Raw genomic sequence first — 22,117 nt, 5'->3', positions numbered from 1 at the left:
GCGGCTACGAACTTTTTTTGAAGATTGTGTCTTATAAATAATTTAATCTCAATTCAGCATGAATAAACTATACAAATTCGTTTGCAATAAGATACTTTATAAAGTATTTAGACATTTGGTTTATGTCCTCGCTAATGTCAAATTAGCAGTACTGCCAACTGCTTCCTCAACAAATGCACATTATCGCATGCGAAAACGGCAATTAAATTCTTGTTGAGCAGTTAAAAATTTAGATGGTCCGTTGTAGAATAGTTCGAAGTAGTCAAAATTGTCGACGCTCGCCAAATGAACAAAATTCTCTCTAATTAGCTGTTGCTGAAGTGCGAGCTAGCTATAAAATAGCTGAGTTATTGGCACTGCACAGTCCGCCAAAATTAGTGCATTTTTATACGCGTTTGAGGTCTTTTAACCGCGAGTCGATGGCATCTTTCACTAACTCAACGACGGTCTTACAGAAGACTCAAATATTTTTCGAGCAGGCGTTTCGCGGATCCATCGTTATTCTTGGGGACTTGCAAAAAGCCCAGTTGCGAACGTCGTCGTGTAGCGTCTTAGAAGAGCCACTCCTCCGATCGGAACCCCGCAGTAGAGTCGAGCCTTGGTTTTCCGAGCCTTTTCGAAAAAAGCTGGGAATTTCACGCCGTATTTTTTCCGTCAACGAAACGCCGCGTGTGTCGTAGTGTGCGTGTGTGTGTTTCTGTGTGCCCGCCCATCTGTGCATGTGTGAGAGCGCAACTGTGTGTGTGAATTTTGGTGAGAGCCGCAACAACAACCGAAAAGAAAACCAAAATCGACAAATGCGGTCAAATTGAAAAGAAAAACAAAAAATCAAAGAGTAATTCTTGCGCAAAGCCAAAAGGCAAATTGAAAAAAGAGCACAAAGCCAAAAAAAACGCAGATTTTCCAACGAAAAAGCCGGAAAATTGCCCACTAGGCGTGTCGCTGCTGCTTCTTCTTTCAAATTGTTTATGCTGCAATTGCCTTGGTGTGCGAAAGGAGTGGTAGAGAGAGAAGGGAAAGCGCCTTATCAACGACCGCTTTCTTATCAGAACCCGCACATTTGTTGCGAAAATTCCAACCAGCCGAAACTCACTGCGGAGCTTTAAATAGAACATCAAACAAACAGGTAAGTCTCATTAATCAGGTTGAAATCACCTTATTTTCTACTTTCCTCGCTGGTCACAACTCAATGGCTGTTCCCCTCTTTTGCACTTAAGCACTTAACGGTAACTGTAAATTACACACACGTTGGCCTTGTCTCTCCTGGCGATTAATTGCATTAAGGCCGCAGGACTCGCGCCATCCCTTTCGCCCCATGTCAATCGATTAAAAAGTGAAAGCAATCGGAAAACGCTTATCAGTAGGTCCTCCTTCCTTGCTCTTTAAATACATAAATGCCCGTGCACACATGCAGGCAATCAGCCAAACAATGCACAATATGATATGGTGATATTTATAGCTCATTATTTATTGTCTTGTTGTTCTCGTCCATCATTTGATCCGCTGAAGAGGGCTGATCCGTAAATAAATGAAAAGTTATCGAGGTAATGGATGAAATTGTTTGATCATTATAATTTATACTTTAATTAGTACTTTATTTTTATTTTTTATTTAAACTAACAATTTTTCAATGGTGAATCGTCAGATAAAAAATCACTGAGTAGTCTGGTGCAAGTGAGTAAGCTTGTTAATTTTTATTTACTAAAATATCCTGAAGTAATATCTATTGCTCACACAAAAATATATTTGGCATTGTGGTGACTAACCGCCATGTGTGTTCTCTGTTTAATATAAACACAAATATCAAACTTTTATATTTATATAAAATTTGTTGAGCTGATATCAGTAAATTCATATTAATAAAAAATTCACTTTTGTACATACGACTTTCAAAATACTTCACGTTTTATTCATAATGACGAAATTTTATCAAACATATGGGGCACAGGAAATTGTTAAAGCAATTTCCAAAACTTACAGAAAACTATTTGCGGTACTCGAACTCAAATCTGTATTTTTATAGCATGAACATCAGAAAAAGAACTCAGACCAATTAGTGAAACCATTTTGAAATCACCATAAATCAGCGTGGTTGTCCGGGCAATAAATTCCCGTTTCCATTTGCAGCTGACAAATGCGAGTCGTTAAAAATAGTTTTTCCCCAAAAGCATAACTTTCCCCCGCTTTTCAAGGGCGACCCTCGCAATGTTTCGATGTACTTTCCTTATCGCCTTTGCATTTCGAGTTGTTTTTTCTGTGGGACGTCATCGGCAGCCGGGTGTCTCTGATTGCTTCAGAATCGCCGGCTGCATAATTAAGATGAGCTGGACGTTTAGCTGATAAACGTTTCCGCTTTTCATCGGAGAATGGGAGTCAATGTGCCATTCACAGAAGAACTTTACTCCACAGATGGTGATGGTTAAAGTCCGAGATCTCTGATGTGTGACCCCATGGGGTGCCCTTTTCAACTGTCAGGTCGCAACTATTGTTTCGATGTTTCGAGGGCTTGCGTCACAGTTTATCGACTCGAGTTCCATATTCCAAATTCCGAATTCAGAACTTAGAGTCCCGAGAACTCGCAACCCATTCCCACAGGATGACGTAGGCATTTGGCAGAAACATGTGTATCCTCGGTATCCTGGGCCCCGTGCAGACAACAATAAACCATCAGTTCCAACCCCATGGGCAAATAAAACCCAATCGAATATTATTATCAATGAGGGCAGGACCCAAACAACGAACGCCAGTTCGAGCGTGGAGGAGAGTTGGCCACATGCTGCTCTTCCCTTGGCAGGATATCATCGCCAGCACTTGGACCCAGCCCACTAAACTTCCCAATTCCAATCCCGACCACGCCCACATGCCATCATCATCGCCTTCTGCGCTAATTTGGCGCGACTTTGACACTTGTTAGCCAATATGTTTTTGGCTCGTGTTAATGGCCCAACGGGAATTGATATTAATTGCGCCGTACGCCCCTCACGCTGCCCGAACTGGGCGTGGTCGTCGGTCAATATTGTTGGTCTCTGGAAAAAAAAACAGAAAACACAAATGCCCCGAAAATCAGCTTAAATCAATTTTTTGTGGTCGCCGCCTTTTGTTCACTTGCTGGCATTTTGTCCAAAATCGGCTTACCAACTTCGGTGCCTGTTTTTCTTGCAACTTTGGGTTTTACAGAGGTTTTGAGGTTCCCTTCTTGTTCAATCTAATTAATCCAGCCAGCCTTGATTGAGAATATGGGATTTACCTAGCCCTTAAGAAAACCAGATTTCCTCACCCTTTTCTCAGCCAATGAAAACTGAAAGCGCTCCCGAGGTTTCCATTTTTCCAGGCCCTGTGTTTTCCTTTCATGTGCCCTAATAAAACTAAATTCAATTAGAACTTGCAGTTGGAGTTCCTTGTGCGTGTGCGAAAAGTTGGAGTGAAATGTGAGAAAAGTTTTGCGGAATATGTCGGAAAAGTGAAGGAGGAATGGGATCAGTGTAAATGGGCGCAGGGCACATGAACTCATTAGTTGCCAAAGGAAGTCTCCGGAGGGCATGCAAATTTAATCGAATCACTCCGAGCGAAAAGCCATTTAATGATGGTTCTTTTACTTCAATTTCGAATAGATGAAAAGGATTCTGCCAATTCTGCTTAATGGGTTTTGAAAGAAACAGCGGGCTAAGCGTGTTGGGTATAGTCTTTACTCCTTAAATAGTCTGTACTTATACTATATTCACATACCAAATTTGGTAATAGAGCTCCGCCCCTTCCCAACTGACTGGAATTGATTCCTAATGGCCTCTCCTCCGTGCTTCTCATCATTTCCAAGTGCTCACCATCCGGGCGAACGCTTGACACACGTACACAGTCTGCCGTTGCCTTGATAAGAAGAAACAGAAATTCCTGGTGCTAATATACACGACAGGAATGACAGGTGGGCTGATGGTCATGAAGCAAAGAGAAGCCAACATGGCGTAATGACCTTGATAAACTTTCGTTTCAAAGAGCTTCCATCGCAGTGTTCTTTCCGGGATATTTGGCTGGCGGCTATGTTATTTGCTCTTGTCTGCCGAAAATGTTTTACATTTAGAATCTCCCCCGAAATAACCGCTGTCCCTCCCCCATTAGAAAACAACTCGTAAAGTACACATAGACAAAAAAGAAGTTCTCTCTCGACATTTTTTGTGGTCCCCCTCCTGTGCCCAAAATTGTTCGGCTTATGCCGCTTCGACGCTTTTGTTGTCTCTTTATTTTCAGTTTTGATTAAAGACAAACCCTTGTCGGCCCCAACCACTGCCCACCGCCCCTTTTCACCTAGCTTCGACTGAGTATTATTACCACTTTGTCGCATCAACCTTTAAACTCTGTCATTTAATGGGAAGCTGTGCTTTGCCTTTTTCTCCTCTATCCGGTTTTGTTTGCGAGGTCCAGAAATTGGATTTTTTCGGGGGCTCTGACTCTGTCAACACAAAAATAGGATATCATGATTCACCCGGAGCAGAGGATTCAAAAAAATTATGCAAAGTGTCATTGAACAAACAGCTGGAAGAAAAAGGTAAATCGTTGTCGGCGTCCCAGGCACTTTAAAACCAATCAGAAAACCATAACGAAACAGCAAAGTGCTGAGCAAAAGTGGCAACGCAACGTGGCCAACACCTTGACTTCGTCTCGGCCAAGTTTGGCGCCTTGGCAACAGCGACTTGGCCAAACGAAACGAAAAGGGCGGTGCAGGAGCCAAATGGAATTCGCCAACGGTAGTCGAAGAAAGGAACACCCTTGTCGATCAAATAGTAATTCACGTATTACATTTAAAGGGATTTCAAAGCAATAAAAAGTGCTACTGCATTCTGGACCATCTGAATTGATTGACAAATTGTACGCTTGTCAAAAACACTTTACCATTGATTCATAAAGCAAACGCATAAAATGTTTCATCTAAAGTTTATAAAACATTTTATCAAACATTTGTTGAGCTGAAAAATGATTATTCATACCATACAAAAGTTATTCAGGATTTTATCCAAATAGGAAGCGGCGTTCAGCGAGTTTTAAACCGGTTGCGTGCCCAAATTAAAATAATTTAATTTATATACAATTAAAGTAACATATGGGTTAAGGCCTTGAACTTTACCAAACCAGTTTGAAGTCATCTTCGTACATGTTGTGGTTAATTTTAAATTGTGATATTGAAATATTATGCCAGTGACTTCTCCCACCACAGAGTGGCACTGCAACAAATTGATTATGACTAACCGGCCAAAGGGTATGGCCACATTCTTATGCAAAAACTGGACTGCAGAACAGGATTTTTTCGACCAGGCTGCAGACCGAATCTGATGGAGCCCAATTCGAGGTCCCGCCATACGTGTAGAATTCATTAACAATAATGCGAAGGGGTAAGGGAGGGGTGCAATCAGAGGGCCCCAGAGTTTCCAGGAATTTCTGTTTAAGCCTGATCCTGGGTGGTCTGTTGTTCGCTGTTGGCATTAAAAGGGCCTGAAAGAGTGAATCTCAGCATTTTGACTTTTTAACATTTAATTTCATGTAAACAATAGGAGGCTCTTATCGTTGCAGTTGTTAACTTGTATTTTGTATTACTATCTCTTTCAGTTGCCCAATCAGCAAGCAGATATCAGCAAATCGGTCAATTCCATTTTGAGAAGCCAAAGGTGAGTTTACGATTTCCTGGAGCTCAAAGAATTTTATCTGGCCAATTGATAAGACACACTATTCACGTTTCGCCATAAATTATGTCATAGATAGACCCTATAAAAACTACTGACATATATAGAATCATTTGATTGACGAGCACGACGCTCATTCAAATGAATTGACATTCATTCAGCGACAGTCTGGTTGCAATTTTCCCCAAAGAAACTTCTAACTGGCAACGATTCAGCGAACTGCTATCGTTAAGTGTTTCCTGACGTTGGATGATTTTGTTTTTTCAGTGGCCAATCGTATTTTTTATTGAATTTATCTGCCACGAGAACACAAATCATTTTTCATTCACTTTACAAGAGACTCATTGTGCAAAAATGTTTTGGTCTTAAAATTGTTTACTGCGTTAGGCACTCGTTCATTTAAAGTGCTTACTTTTCGTGGGTCTATCAGTTTTGCCGAAGAATTCTACTTGATAAGCATAATTACCTGAGAGGTTGAACAACGCAAATATATTTAATAATAGGTGTGCATAACTGTTTTTGATAAAGAATTAGGATTACTTGTAGTCGGTAGTGTTCCAAAGTACGCAAATGTATTGATAACTCGTCGAATATGGATTGTATACCACAATTTCAAGTCCATTTGTCAAAAGAAGTTGTTAGGAGTGTGCCGGTGTTCAGAATGTTTTTGTGCTTAATACAGCAATCTTAAACAATATATAAATTGAAAGACAGGAGTTATAAAAACATAAACGTCCCTGTAGCATCAACACTAAATTTAATGGTAATAAAAAATAGATAACCCCATAAAAGTCGTCGTTGTGTCGTCTTCTCTGTACGTGTTTTATGGTAGCGAACGGTTGTTTGGATCCTTTCGAGTGTGCTGCATTTAAACTTGTTATTTATTGTTATAAATTTTTAAACATTTGTCCTCCCTGCTGACACATTTGCCGAGTTGGGTGCCTTTTGTTACGACGTTGACATTTGCTGCAAACACAGGGGCACAACATTTGTTCTGTGCAACGACAAACGGCCTTTGTTGATTCTTGGGCTCACAACTTTTGCCTAGGTAATTTGCCAGCGACGCCTACGGAAGGGGGCGTGGCAGCTGGGAAAGGCGATTAGCAACAAAAAGCAAACTTGTTAGCAACATATTTTTCCCGAGTCGAGGGTAGAGCAAAAGTTTCTGTTGCACTTCAAATTTAGTTTGTTATATTTTGCGCCACCCGTTCCCTGCGCTTCTGCTATTTTTCCATTGCACTTGTCAGGGGGCAACTTTGTGTGGCACTCGAAGTGACAAAGAAAGTTTCCTGGCCCATTCCGGAGTATTCCCGAACTCGCAGCTGGCACTTGCCATTGACCATTTACAATATATATCGTACCATTCCCATTTGGGCCACGTCCTGTCCAAAAGGACCTGGCGACGTCATGACGAATTTTGGCTGAAATGTTTATGAGCACATAAATTCTGACACAACACTGTCGGCTGTTAAATCCTCCCCCTACATTTTTTTGTGTGGTTACCTGGGAGTTTGATTTTCCCGTCTTCCTTTTGTTTCTTACGCGCCTGACAACTTTTGGCACATTTGTCGTACATCAAATTAGGAGCAGAATGCCCGACGGCGCGAAATGATTGAGCATTTGCATTAAGCCGAATCAACACACAGGTTCATACGGACATGCCTCAGAATCGTGAATCGTAAATCGTGAATCGTGGGGAATGTGGTGTCTCAAGGCTGCCAAAAGTGCCGACGAGTCGAATTCCCTGCAAATGCTCAAACAAATGATTCCAAACAATTACTAAGAGTGTAAGTTGGTTATTGATTTCAAATAAACCATAGTAAATGAGGCATTGAATCCCCGTTGAGCCATATAAATCTTCAGAGACTAGATATAATTTGAAAATCTTTCATAACCTGCACCCAGGCAATCCACAGAATGTCCCTCGGTTGCGGGGACACGTCATCATTGTCCCTTGGTCAATTTGCAGGTATTTCGGTTAGCAGAACGCCAAGGAACACAAAGGCACGAGGGCAACAATAAACATGGGTGGGCAAAACTTTGGGAAAATATTGACTCAGTTATACGAGTTCCATTTTTGTTCGTCCGCCGACTCGAGTAAATAAAGCATTTTCAAATTTATGCATATGCATGTCAACTCAGCTCAACTCAGCTCAGCTCAGCGCGGCTCAACTCGACCGAGAGCCTTCCCCTTTCCCGTCGTCGTTCGTCATCGTGGCCATCTGCACAAGTGCCAGCCAGCTTGGCTTTATTTTAGCTAGTGAGAGTCAAGGTTAATGCCACTTAAATATCTGGGGTGGTGCCAAGAGGCTGGGGTGAAATGTCTAATAGAGTATCTTTTCTGTTTTATTTAAAAGATAACTTCAATTGCTCTTGTACCAGCCATTAAAGCGTTTCGTATAGAACATATGATCCAACCCCATTCTGGAGAATAATTGCCTTAACTTGGAAAGTCATAATATAGATCACCTATAGGAACTGCGCTAGTTTTCCATTGGCTACTTCAGGCCCAACTCGGCACCGCAGTTTGCCAGTTGGCCAGTCCGTGTCCCTGTGCATTGGCGTCATCTGCTCTGTTGGCTTAGCTGTCGGCCTCGGCTGGGCCATTTGGCCAGGTCCGGTGACCTGACATTTACTTAACAGCCAAGCCGGCTCAAGTCTTCTTCGGACGACTGACGGCTGTTGGCCTCCTGGCCAACAGGTCACAATTCGTGAGTCTCCTGGGGGCGGAGTCATGCGCAAAAATGTTTAAATCATAATTAAAAGCTTTAATTGGCTCGAGTAACCCTTAATGCGACAGGAAAGAGATCAAAGGATTGGACTGAGTCACCCCGCAGCATTTTGGGTTTCAATAAGTTATTTCTTTTGGAGGAGACAACATCGGGACATCGAGGACGTTGTGAACATTAGGGAACATGAAAATTAAAATGGAATTTTCGATCCCGTGCTGATAGTATTCGCTTCAAAACAAAGAAAGAAACAAGTGCTTGTTTGCTGGCTGATTGATAAATTCGTTAGCGCAGGCATGTAAAATTTAGAAAAACAAAAAACAAAAGGCAGAGGGTAGAGGGCGATCGATTTCCGAGTTGTTTGGCTTTCGATTAGGAGGCGGAGATGGAGATATACACAAATCGGACGTGGCTGTTGTGGCTTTTTGTATCATCTGCAATTACGACACGAGGTCTGTTTGCTTATGTACATATTACGCAGCGAAAGAGCCGCAGATCCAAGCGACTTGACCGGCTAGCGGTCATTCATAAAACCCAGCAATAGCCAACGACAAGCTTTTTACGCAATCGGCAGCCTTGTGCCAAAAAATAATACTAGTAATAATGCGCAAAAATAATAATAATAAATACATAAAAACCAGCGCAGCGCAGTGAGCCAATGGCTGAATTTAAAATAAAATGCCTCAAGTTTTCATTAAAATCGCATGCACTTTATGTTGAAAAATCAATTAAAAGCGCCGGCCGTCGCTAGCAATTAATGCAAATGGCCAGAAATAAAACTAAATTAAGAGCTCTGCGAACTCGAATGAAATGTAAACATGCAGCGGATTCCGATTTCTATTCCGATTCGAAATACAAAACTGAGCCAGTAATAAAATATTATTAAATATTATATCAAACGTGCGCTCTTAATATTTACCCAGGAGGAATTTATTTCTGGAAAATGGAACAAATGCACAAACTATTTGTGTAGCCAGCAAATGCAAATAGTCGGGTGCAGATGAAAATTTCAATCACTTCAGCCAATACATTAAAATTCGCATTGGAAAAACAGCCGAATGGTCGAATGTTTGGGAAATCGTGAGTATGAGTAATTGGTGCTTTTAGTTGTCTAATTTCAATATACAACGTGTTACACTGCTGCTCGGAAAACAGGGCATAATGTGTGGAAATAAGTTGAATGATTTCCCCTTTTTTCAAATCGAAATTCAAAATTCGAAGATTTATGTTATGCAGAATGGAGATATGAGTTCAATCAAAAAATTTAAAAAATACTTTAGAGACAAGTAGAAAAACCAAAATCCCATCGAAAGTCCAAAAATATTGGAACACTCACGTGGGAGCTAGAAAAAAGAACCTGTTTCTGACAAGGCGGCGCTTGGACTTGCTTAGACACTTTGGAATATAATGATTAAGTGAATGTTTATGCATCGATGTGAATGCTGTCGATTCGAAATGACGTCACTGTGACGTCAAGCACAAACCGCTTTTATTTTTATTTATTTTTTTCGCCATTCCGTTCCTCCTTGAATTAATAGCAGGTGGTGGGGGCAAAACGGGGCCGGCGGCAAATGCCAAATTAAAACATGTACACAATGTCAATAATACATCGTCATAGTATTCAAATGAAGTTTGACAGACACACACAGAATGGCAGAAAGAGTAGACACAGGTGGCCTTATTTTATTCACTTTTATTCAGCTTACCACTGGGGTAAGAGCCGAGTTGCGGACTTGGTCAGAGCGCGGGCCTTGGCCATTATTGCTACCAATGTGGGTTGGCATTTGTGCCGCCCGCAATCGCCGTATTTATATCCCCTGTCTGTCTGGCCAAAGCAAATAATCAAATAATTTGTCAGGTTCAAGACCAGATGATCAGCTTGATTTGTGAGCTAAAAGGAGACAAGTGGATTGTATTAAAAAAGCAATTTATTTCGATTCTTTTGCTTGCTGCTGGGAATAATAATACGAGTATAATTCGTGTGTATTCAAAAAACCTGGCTTGGGGTGCTAATAAATTATTAATCCTTTTTCACACTCACTTGCGCTCTGGTGTACAGCTAAAAATAACATTTGCTTTAAGTCCTTTTCCGATAATAGCCTAAAGTCATAAAAATATTTATTTATACATATATCCAATTATTCATAGCACCTCGCCGTCCAGCAACAGCGTTTTCAATTACATTTGCCAATGGTTATAATTAAAACAGCAGCGAATTATTTATTGCGCCCATTATTTTTTGTTTTGCTGCGGTTTACACGGCCGTGTTTACGTTTTATGTAATTACGCTCATTATTATGTAATAGAAAACAAGTCCGCTGAGAAAATCACAACGAAAAGGCGATTTCGCAAGCGGACCACAGCGTTTGGAACGGAGCCCCATATCATCATTACCGTCATCATTATCATCATCATCATTGGGGGATCTGTCGCCGCCGTTGTTGTTTCGTTTTTAGTTGTTTCCCAACTCACCCAAGGTCTCCCATTAGAATACAGAATACAGAATCGGTGAGCCTCTGCCGCGACCCCGCCCCCAATCCGCTCCGCCCCAATCCGCATGAATGGAAGGCTTGACGCGAAGTCGTCTGGAATGTATGGCAGCTATCACGAATGAATGGAACTGTTCAAAGCGGCAACAATAACAATAAGCATATACACATTCCAGTGCCATATTGCGGCGATCAAATGAGCCGAGCGAACAGTCAGCGTCATGCGTGTATGGCTGTCAAGACCATAAATATTTACGCAGATCGAGATCAAGAAGGGTGATATGGAGCAAGAGCGATTGGTTTGGGCTGGTCTGCTAAACTTCACAGCCAAACTTTAAGTTAGACCAAATGATAAGCGGACTTGTGATTTTCGCTTAGCAGTTTTATGACACCTTTCTGATTTCGTTGGAAAAGAATGTTTGAAATGTTCTTAAATGCTTAATTCTCGACGGTTACTAAGGACTTGATTGGATGAAGAAATTAATAAATCGGTTTGCCTGCGATTCGTTATCAGTTCGTTTGTTGGCCCAGTTTTTCGCGAGCTCAGTCCTTGATCCACATAACACCTTCAGATAAATGCGCTTTTGAAAGTGATTCATCAGAAGTCACACCTTCATCCGCCATTCGCCATCCGCAAGTCGCAATTCGCACACCCACTCCGTCGGAAATCTGTGTATATCTACATAGATATTTGACTTTGACTGCCTATGGCCCAATTGCGTTTGTCGTGCTTCGATAATTTTCGCACCATGCAAATTGGGGAGCTAGTTTATTGCGATTTCAAACGATTGGTTTTGTTTTTCCTCCACTGCTGCTATTTGTCTTACTTTTTGCTGACAGTTTGTTGCCGTGCAATTCTAATTGTAATTTCCAATAGGACAAACGCGTATGACTCAACGCCCAGTGCAAACACAAAAGAAATTATCACATGATTATCATATGATGTGGCTATACAGGCCTGCGACTTTCCTGGGGGTTATACAAGTCAATCGCTGATTGCTCGCACCTAATGAGCTTCCATCCAGCTTCCTCTGGCTTGCGGCTGTGGTTTTCTATGAAAAGCTGCAAAAGGCCAATGACTTTTCCTTCGAGGCGTCACTGGAATATTTAAGTTGCAACTCCCACCGAAAAAGCGGAAAAAATTCTACTCAGGAACAGTTTGATGTCCTGTTTCTGGTTTCTGGTCCGGGTTCGGGTCCTTAGCCCTTTCTGGCAACTTATCCTGACTTGTGTTTGCCAGGCTGTCGCTCCCTCGATTCCGTCTGCCTTTGGTTTTCGCTGCTTTCTCTTCTTTTGTGCTGCATACAAAAGATTTTGCTCGCCCGTTGTTGTTTCCTTATTTTTATGCACTGGGTATTTGCAGGGTATACCGCCGGGATTTGCGCCCGAAGATCTTGAGCTCGAAAGGTCCTGCAGAGTACTCAAAATCCACTTGCGAGGCATTCACTATTCGCATACCCCAGCTTTTAATTTATTCGAATTTTTTCCCCCATTTTGTGTTCATTTGCAAGAATTCTCCCTTATTTTCCAGCTAGGGTGCAGACGATATATATGTATGTATGGGTATGATTTTGGGAGGGTGTTTACACACTCGCCATTGAAATGCATCCAAGCATCTCTGGAGCTGCGAAGCTTCCGCTGCATAAATATTACGCTACTCGTGTGCATTCAGCATTCTGTGCAATTTATTTCATTTTACTGCCAACTGCCAGCTCGAAATTCAACTTCAGCTTCAGCTTCAACTTCAGCTTCTGCTCAAATTAAATTCTTAGCGAGATTTTTCGAGTAACATTTCATACTTACTTGTCTCGCCTTACGTGGGGTAAGCCGAACATGAAGTGGTCTTCTCTGTTTGCTGATTACCAGCTGGCAAACACTTACCCACCATTCCCAGCCCGAGTGCATTTTGACCCTCTTATGCCGTTGGCCAAGTTAGAAAGTTGCCGAAGCCTGATTTTGTCATTGGTCGAAAGTTTGTTACCAAACTTTAATTGCAGCTAATTGTTGTGTTGACAAAACAAAACTTCTAATGAATGAGAGATTCTCAAAAGAAGGAATATTGTACTGCCTCATAAAGTGAAATCCTTTGTAGGAAGTTTCAAAGTTGTTGGCACTTGTTTTATTTGTATTTAAAGATTTCCTTTAATACTAAATAAAAGTGTTTGTCTTACTTACTTTACTTATTGCAGAACTCATTTTAATAACGGGCTCAAATGAGTTCTATTGGCTTAAGAAAAATTGTTTCGCCAACTGGGCTATTTTCATTTTATTTAATGGATTCTCTTTATTAATAGCAAAGTGGTTTTACAAAGTTTTCATGTTGTTTGCATGCTACACTGCTTTAGTTGCAGTCCAAAGAGCTTTTGCATAAATAATAATAAAATATGGCTGGTGTCGGAAAGCCAGGAGAATAGAAAATCGTTTGAATAAAATATTTAAACAGAAACCATTTTCCTGCAATTGCTTTGCATCAGTAGTGGTTGCCATTGTGGCTAGTAAAACTACCAGTATCATACTTTTTGAGTACGAAAATTATTAAAAACGTTTGAATACAAATTCCCTTCCCTTTCGACGTTCTTAACCATAATTCTATTGATTTTTGAGGGGTTTTTGGTCATTCTCGTTAACCAGATTTATGCATTTAAGTGAGCCCCGGGCCAATTATGGCTCCTGCCCTTCGATGACCTCGACTTTTGGGCGTGGCAGTGCCTGGTGCGATGCTAATAATGAGTGCAACAAAGTTGGTCAAAATGGCGTCAAATGGCAGGGAACATAACCGTTGGCATAGTCCCAAACCAATTTACCCTGGCCATTAGTTAGTGCTGTAATTTCTGCTTGGAATTTGCCAAATGCTAATTAGCTTAGTGTCGCCGGAAATAATTCATGCGAAAATTCATTATTAAACTAAATACTTTAGAATTATGCGCACAACAATTGCTGTGGGTTGTTTGAATTTTGAATGAGCTGGCTATTATTATTGCATTTGTTATCTTTTAGTTATTATGCTATTCCTGCTATTTTCTTTCTATTTAATTTGTGATTTTTTTGGTTTCCACGAAAACAATTCGGGGTACTCAACACAAATTTATTTGCTTGACGTATGGTGGGGTTATCTGATTATTTGTGTCACATTCAAAAGAACTACGTACTATATGCGATAGCCCCTCCTCCGATCATTTTGTTTTGGTTGAAAATTAAGTTTTCATGTGGCATGTGGCACAGTTCGGGGGGAACTGAATCAACTGAAAAAAAGTCGCCTAATTGAGTTTTGACCAGTTATCTGCTCGCACTAACTGGGTAAAAAACTAGTAACTATGTGGAAGGAATGGTCCAACGAAGTTACTGTTATTCGAAAATGTCAAGTAACGGGAAATAATAAGGCAGAGATAAATGAAAATATATACTTGGGAAAAGTGCGGGTCGGGAAAAGTCAAGGCGAGTCGATTTCAGTCAAGTGGTGTGCCCATTTCGGTGGCCGCACAGTTTCGCAGAATTAAATCCAGTTGGCTCGTAAACCTTGAGCGCTGTAACCCAACAAATCCTCACGCTGCTTTGGCTTAAATTGTCTGAGAAAGGGTTTATGGTCATGACATTTTATGAACTCAATGTAGGAGCCAACGAAACCGAAATGAAACGAGCAAACGCAACCTTCTCGTCTGTAATCTACATAATATTGCAAACAAGTATTTGTCCCGTACACATTTGTGCAGGAATTGTTATTGTGATTGCCTGGCCAAAAGCGTTTCGTAATAAGCTATCTGGTATCTGGACTTTCCCTGCTCCTGATTGCTGTTAACATGTCGTAGTTTTCCCAGAAATTTGTTTTGTACTTGGCCTGCAGGCGAGCGAGGGTCATGGGCTTTCCCCAATCACCGCCCTGCTTTTGTTCTGTTGATTAGGGGCACGTACATTTCAATTAAAATGTCGCCCCCAGCGCCAGAAATTAGAGAAAATCCGGCTACCAGCAGGCGCAGATTTTCCCTTTCCCATTAGCCCAGCTCAGTTATCTTTTGGGGCCTACTTCCTATACGTACATATGTACATATAGACGGCTTTTGTCCCGCTGTTCGCAACTGAACGCGCAGGAGCCGTTGAAACATGCTTCCGCTTTTCACGGACTGTCTGTCTGTCTGTTTTTCCGCCTGCTCCCCCGTCTTGGATCTTGAATCACTCCCCAACCATCTGCATTTGGCATTCGGCATCGGAGAACATGTTTTTCCAATTTCGGTTCAGGTCTTGAATGCTCCCAGGCCCTTGACAGTCGGATATTATGGGTGTGTCCGATCAGAGTGCTGAATCACATTTAGCGTGGGATAAAAGTTCTACAGGTTTGCGTCCACTCACTATGATAACTCCAGTGCAGGATAGGGAATTGGGTATGGGAAAGGTAAATTTAATTATGCGTGGGCATAGACAAGTTATACAGGTTCGTTTTACTGGATTAAAATTGGAAGGTGATTATTCCCTGCCGTTCGATCTAACTCGCCACACTTCTTGAGTACCCGTTTCGACTTTTAGGGTATACTTTATTATTCCTTTTAGTATCTGTGATATGTCCCACTCCAGAGTTTCCACTTATTTTTCATGGTGTTTACCCTGATGCCTTCCGCCCATCTTTCCCACTTTTCGCTTGTCCTGTTTGTGCGCGCGACTCCGACTTTCACTCATGAATAGTTAAATCCGCCTGCCACCTCGCCCCAAAGCTGGAAACCATTTCCCTGCAGCTTTCCAAGGCGTTCTGGCGTTCTTGTTCCCGGGGCTGCTTTCCATTTTTGTTATTTTTTATTAATGAAATCTCATGGCTCAATGAAGCGTAAACTCCCCTAAGCCAAGTTCAAGTGTCCTAGAAAGAGGCCAGCTCAAGCGGTAATGGCCAGCACAAGAGCCGGCCAAACGTGTTTTCTTGTCGGCCATCAGCTTCAGTTCGCTTTTATTGATGTGATGTGGGCTGGTCTAGTTCGTGTTTTTCGCTTGTTTCTGACTTGACCAGGATCTGTCAGCCGCTTGATTGCTTCTCGCATTCATAATCCCCGCCCATTAATAAGTCCCGCAAAGTGGCCCTGTTAGCAATCAGTGAGCGCCAAAAGCAATTTATCTAAGAGCTAATCAAAGCCGGTCGGTCTGGCAATCCTTTCGACCGGCAATTAAAGCGACCGGGGTGCAAATTAACTAGGACCAGCCTGGCCGGCATCAAATGGATTGAATAACCTAACCCTGTGTCCATCACAGTCCGAGGGTTGTTGCTCCTGTTCGACTGTCTGTATTGCCCATTTATTTGATGCAAACATCCACGGACTGGTGGTCGGTCGCTGCTGTTAGCCGCAGACGCATTTTTCCAACTACCATCGAAAATACATCGAAAATGAAAATCCTGCTCCTGGCCCGGATTTTGCCTGTGCTCCTGCTCTTAGTTTTCCTCATCTGCCTGCCCGAAGGCAAATGCTTCCGATGTTTGCTGGCTTTGCGGTCCCATCGAGATCCAGCTGCTCCGACAGCCAGTCGACTTCATTATGGGAGTGCTCTATTCAATTACGTAGGTGAGCGAACCGAAATGCGGCAGGATGTCTGGTAGCTGGATCTGGATCTGGATATCGGTGCCCATCATATTTTATGGGCGCCATAAAGCGCCAGCCAAAAGGTGGGGCTGCTTAAAGCCCAATTTATAACTTGGCCGATAACAAAGTCGCACGCACATGGCATTTATTCGTGGCATCTCCGCCAGCGGTAGCTTGTAAATATTTTACTTGCATTCGCTGGAGCTCATATATCTTGGCAGGCTGTGAATCATTTACTCCGCGGTCGCTTTGAATATTTAAGCCCGTCTCTCGCTGCCACTCTGCACTTTCCGTACCTACGCTTTTTATCTATGACATTATTTATGCCTCGCATTTGGAGGGCACAGCGGCATTTTAGAAAAAGGCCCAGAAGTATTCATTAACCTAGAAAATCTATGTGGTTGCAAAATGTCTTTTCGATTTTGTGGAAGTAACATTTAGTAAATAATGAATATGAATTTAAAAGGTTAAATTAAATTAAGATTAAAGGCAAACTTTATTGTAATTTATGAGAAATATTCTCCTAAGGGTAACTTTTTTGTAACGCGTTTACAAGGTATCAAGGGCTCTATCCCTTTGAAATACCCAGTTTAATGTTTACCATTACTTTTATAGTCCTTTTAATTTTTCCCCCTTTTTTGGGATGCAATAAATTTCATGATGCCATTGCTTCACTGCTTCTCTTCAGCACAGAAGCATTGGTATTGATATTGGAGGCACAAAAGTAATTTAATGGACTTTTAATCTATTTCTTTACTGCCACTGATCAAAGGACGAGCACAGAGCAGAGAGCAGGCGCCAAAAAAATTAAAACTCGGGAAAAAAGGAATAAAAATGTTGATGATGCGTGCTATGTGCTTTGTGCTGTGAGCCACCCACTTTTACACAGTTTTGGGTTTTTCCAGGACCATACATTTCATTAGCTTTCTTTCGGAGACTTTAATTGCCTGTCAATGCTTCTTTGTGGCAGCGCATAAATCGATATTTAAGTAGCTAGGAAAAAATATGCTAATCGAAATATGCTCAGGGCAACAGCTAAAACCGTGGCGGAAAAGTGCTTCGAAAAAGTCTATCAAAATGTTTCAGATGCGAAGAGGGAAAACGATGAGTTTCGCCTTCTTTGATGTTTCCAAAAAGTACTGAGAAGCGGTATTAAAGGAGTAAATTGTAGCAAGCATGAAATTTAAAATGGAAGCTTGTACTATATATACGCTCCATCATAAATTCTACCACTTAATTCTGTAACAGAAATTTGCTTGCACTTCAAGCTCAGTTAGCACACAGAAAAATTCAAGATGAAATAACAGGAGATGCCGTAGATAAAATAAATGGATGTCAACGTCTGAGAGCAAATAAACCACTGATAAACCATTGATTTGTTTCTGCCTTTATATATCTGTTGACAGCTGAAGGAACGCTCAAAAGTATGCTTTGATATTGCGTCTATGGAAATTGCGTATACGCCCGTTGGCATTTAAAGCATTTTGATGAGTCGTTCAAACTGAAAGGCAGCTAAAGTTGGCAGGGTATATTTTTCCATCACTTTCAATTAATATTTAGAAATATTGAAATAGGAGGGCAACCGCATTTCCTAGGTTGCCAGGTCTTATGTTATATTCATAAATCATTCTTACATAAATATTCGATGGGCCTTCTTGGAAATGTTGCATAAGTTTAAATACTTTTTGGCTTGGGCGGACGCGCTTCTCGCTCATGTGCACATGTTTGTGTTTGTATTTTGGGGCCTATTGAGGCGTAAAATCCGAAGGTTCTCCTCCTCTTCCTGCCCAGCATCCGGTCTTTGTGCCTTGTTATTGTTCCAGGGTGATGGCAATATGTTTGCCTTATTTCACTTTGTGTTGACAGCAATGACCCACATGCATAAATCATAACTTGTGCGCTTCCACACACTCGCAAACCCTTCAGAAAATGAATGAAGAAAATTTTCAAACAAATTTAAGCGATCTGCAATGGAAATACATTGTTTCTGTGAAAAAGCACTTTTCGGAGAGGCTTTATTGCGGCAAGTATTTAAAAAGTCAACTATAACATTTGCCCTAAATAAAAAATGGGACCTACAAAAATGAATCAAATGGAATGTGTAATGGGAATAATTTTTTTACAAAGGCAAACTGTTCTGTAGAAAATATAAGTATGTTTTGTTCGTGGCTGACTAAAATGCAAACTTTTTTCTAAAAGCAATTTAAGTTTATATACCAATAAATTTGCTTAAAGTGTAAATGCAAAAACAACAAAATCTACTAAAGTACTTCTAAGCAAAATTGAACTTGCGTATCAAACATGATCGAAACGATTTTATTACAAGTATGAGAAGCAACCGAGAAATAAAGTGCTAAGGCTTATCAAACAAATAAAATACAAGTTATATTCAATGAAAGCCAAAGGGGAAAAATGTTTGTTTTGGGAAACATTTTGGGGCCAGATATCTTCCAATCAAATGTTATTTGAGGGCCCCTTTGCCACGCTCAAAAATGCCGGAAAGTGAGAGCTCATTGTGCACAAAACTCAGATGAAATTTATTAAAGCGCAAATTAGCAAAGACAGAGTCCTGGGAGTCAAGCGGTGACAGCGTTTGGGGAAATCAAAAAAAGGAAACATGAATAAAAGACGAAAAAGCTTTCCTCTCTTCACATTCGCACACATCCGCACACACATACGGAATATGCAGCATATGTGCGGGGGTCCTCTTTGCATATGCATATCTGAGTAGAGGGGCAAATTATGCATGCAAACAGGTCGAAGCAGTCGGGGCAGGACATCTAGACATGCAGACATCCGTGATCTGAGCCAGGACCTCTGGCAATCCAACGCTTCAGTGCGCCTCAAAGTATGCTGCAGTTTTTAAGTGTATCTCGGTTTCCCCAACAAATGGAAGCGTTTCCAATGTCAGCAGAATCTCCCGAGAGGTTGGACCTGCAGACACGTGTTTTGTGAGTAGAACCCAATCGTTCGCAATGCGGGTCGAATCATAATTTCCTCCTGTTGGCTCTAACTCAACCCTTTTCAAAGAAGAAAAATGAGCAGTGGCGATAAGGTGGGGGGAACAGCAACCGAGAACCAATCAAGACCAATCTCGACCAGTCTCACTTGTTTTCCAACCCACACCGCATAGCTGTCATGCCAGGAAAATTTAAAACGGGGGAATGGCGGCAGATGGGGGAAAATGGTTTCGCTTGGCAGCTGCATTGATGTCCTTGCCGAGGGTCTGTGGCTCCGGACTCTACCAAACTGGGTCATTTTTGGCATAGTTGTTGGCGCGCTGCCTTATTGATTGCCAGCAGGACAAATGACACCAGTCCGGCATACTGGACAGGGATTACTTGCTCCAGATTCGTGCTACAATCTGGTCTACACATATTTCATAGAATAAAGACTGGCTTAGCGCCTGGGCAGCACAGAGGGAAAATATCGGAAGCATCTTTAAGAGTTAACCAGTCCCAAAATGTATCTTATACTCGTACATACAAATCTGTTTTGCGGTTTAAACTAGATTTTCCAAGGTTCTTCGTAGCTGTTCGCAGCTTCTGAAGTGTCGCTGTCTTGTCTGTCTCTAGTTTCCGATATCTAGCCTGAAAGTGTAGTTCCCCGGTGCTGTGACGCCAGTTCTCGTCCATTTTCCATTATCATAAGTCAATCGAATATTGGCCCGACTAACCACATACTTGTGGCCGTCTTTACTGGCGACCTACCCGTCACCTCCCCTCGATGTGTTAATGCGACTGCAATGTTATACAACACCTACTGACACGTCTTTGCGGTCGACTGAGCAGTTAAGTATACACAAATACGAATTGTGTTTGCTTGTCAAGCGGTGGGAATTTTATTTCAGAGGGGGAGATTGGAAAATGCGAAAATTATCACTGTGCTAACTTGAACCTATTGTAACTAGATGATTCTACTTGGGGTTGCTTGGGAAAGTATTTTGAAACTCTTAATTGTTACTTCGTCGATGGGATGCGATGCTTAAATTTTTAGTAGTCTTCTGGTTCCTGTACATATAAGTTTTGATCAAATTAGTTTGGTTTAAATAGCTCCAAGAATGTTCAAAGCGAAACGCTTTTTGTTCCACTTTCCTTTTAAGCATTGTCCACGCCAAATAGCAAAGTTTTTGTGCCGCTCACCAAATCGCCTCGCATTTCTAATTGCAAACTCATAATGCTAAGAAAAGCGGAAAATGGGAAAACAGAAAGGCGCATAAAGCATAGAGTAGGCGAGGGGGAGAGCTGATTAAAATTTTGCAGCGACTGCAAATTAAAGTGAAAACATTTTGAGGGAGTTCTCTGCACGTATGTGTGACTACACGGACTACACGCAAAGGACATGCCATTCCGCAGGGCGCCTGGCGAAAAGTTGATCCTTTACCCGGCCACCCGACCATCCAGCCAGTCGAGGAAGCCGCACCCAGCCGTAGCCAAAGTCAAAATCCTGGGAGTGGGACATAGTAGAGGCAACCACATATTGGATAGACCGACCGCCCACATGCACGTCCAAGTTTAACGCAAATAAATTGCGCATTCAGAGCGAAATTAACACGGCTTAAAGGGGAAAGCGGGAAAGTGGGAAAGCCAGCCAGAAAGAAGCGCCGAGCTGGGTGGAGCAACCATAACGAAGCTTTAGCACAAAAATATGTGGAGACCCGAAAAAAAAAACAAGATAGAATGCTATAGTCGAGTTCCCCGACTATCAGATACCCGTTACTCAGCTAGTGAAAGTGAAAACAAGAAATTTTTGAAATAAGTTTTGAAATAAGTTGAGTTATGGACTTTAACTTCAGTCTAGGGAGTTTCTACAACATCATAACATCAGAAAAATTACAAAAAAATTTAGAAAAAATAAATATTCAAATTGGAATGCAGTTTTGTAGAGAATTGCTCCAGAAATATTTATAGGTATGCCACTTCAAAATCCGATTAAGATAAGTTGAGTTATGGACATAAGAACTTTAGTCTTGGGACATTTTTGAGTTTCTACATCATAACATCAGAAAAATTAAAAAAAAATAAAAAAAAAAAAATTTCCAAATTTAAATGCAGTTTTTTAGAGAATTGCTCCAGAAACATTTAGAGGTATGCCACTTAAAAATCCGATTAAGATAAGTTGAGTTATGGACATAAGAACTTTAGTCTTGGGACATTTTTGAGTTTCTACAACATCATAACATCAGAAAAATTAAACAAAAATTAAAAAAAAAATAAATTTCCAAATTTGAATGCAGTTTTTTAGAGAATTTCTCCAGAAACATTTCGAGGTATGCCACTTAAAAATCCGATTAAGATACGTTGAGTTATGGACATAAGAACTTTAGTCTTGGGACATTTTTGAGTTTCTACAACATCATAACATCAGAAAAATTACAAAAAAATTAAAAAAAAATAAATTTTCAAATTTTAATGCAGTTTTTTAGAGAATTGCTCCAGAAACATTCAGAGGTATGCCACTTCAAAATCCGATTAAGAAAAGTTGAGTTATGGACATAAGAATTTTAGTCTTGGGACATTTTTGAGTTTCTTTAACATCATAACATCAAAAAAATTAAAAAAAAATAAATTTCCAAATTTGAATGCAGTTTTTTAGAGAATTGCTCCAGAAATATTTAGAGGTATGCCACTTCAAAATCCGATTAAGATAAGTTGAGTTATGGACTCTTGAACTTC

At 41.1% G+C, this 22,117-nt stretch overlaps 1 protein-coding gene across 2 annotated transcripts in view; it reads left to right on the top strand.

Annotated features, from left to right (window-relative positions):
• The first annotated feature begins 396 nt into the window (after positions 1-396).
• The window catches only part of LOC6554722 (G protein-coupled receptor kinase 2), a 50,049-nt gene continuing 28,328 nt past the window's right edge, over positions 397-22,117 (top strand). The window contains exons 1-2 of one of the 2 annotated variants that reach the window (XM_026975852.1): positions 397-1,126; positions 5,596-5,654. The gene's annotated coding sequence lies outside the window, so the exon portion shown is untranslated. The remainder of the gene's footprint in view (positions 1,127-5,595; positions 5,655-22,117) is intronic. The other variant, XM_001981048.3, reaches the window with a different exon arrangement.

The sequence above is a fragment of the Drosophila erecta genome, unplaced genomic scaffold (assembly GCF_003286155.1).
Source record: "Drosophila erecta strain 14021-0224.00,06,07 unplaced genomic scaffold, DereRS2 tig00000000-arrow-pilon, whole genome shotgun sequence".
Taxonomy (NCBI): domain Eukaryota; kingdom Metazoa; phylum Arthropoda; class Insecta; order Diptera; family Drosophilidae; genus Drosophila; species Drosophila erecta.
This window is presented reverse-complemented; position numbering and strand designations above follow the sequence as displayed.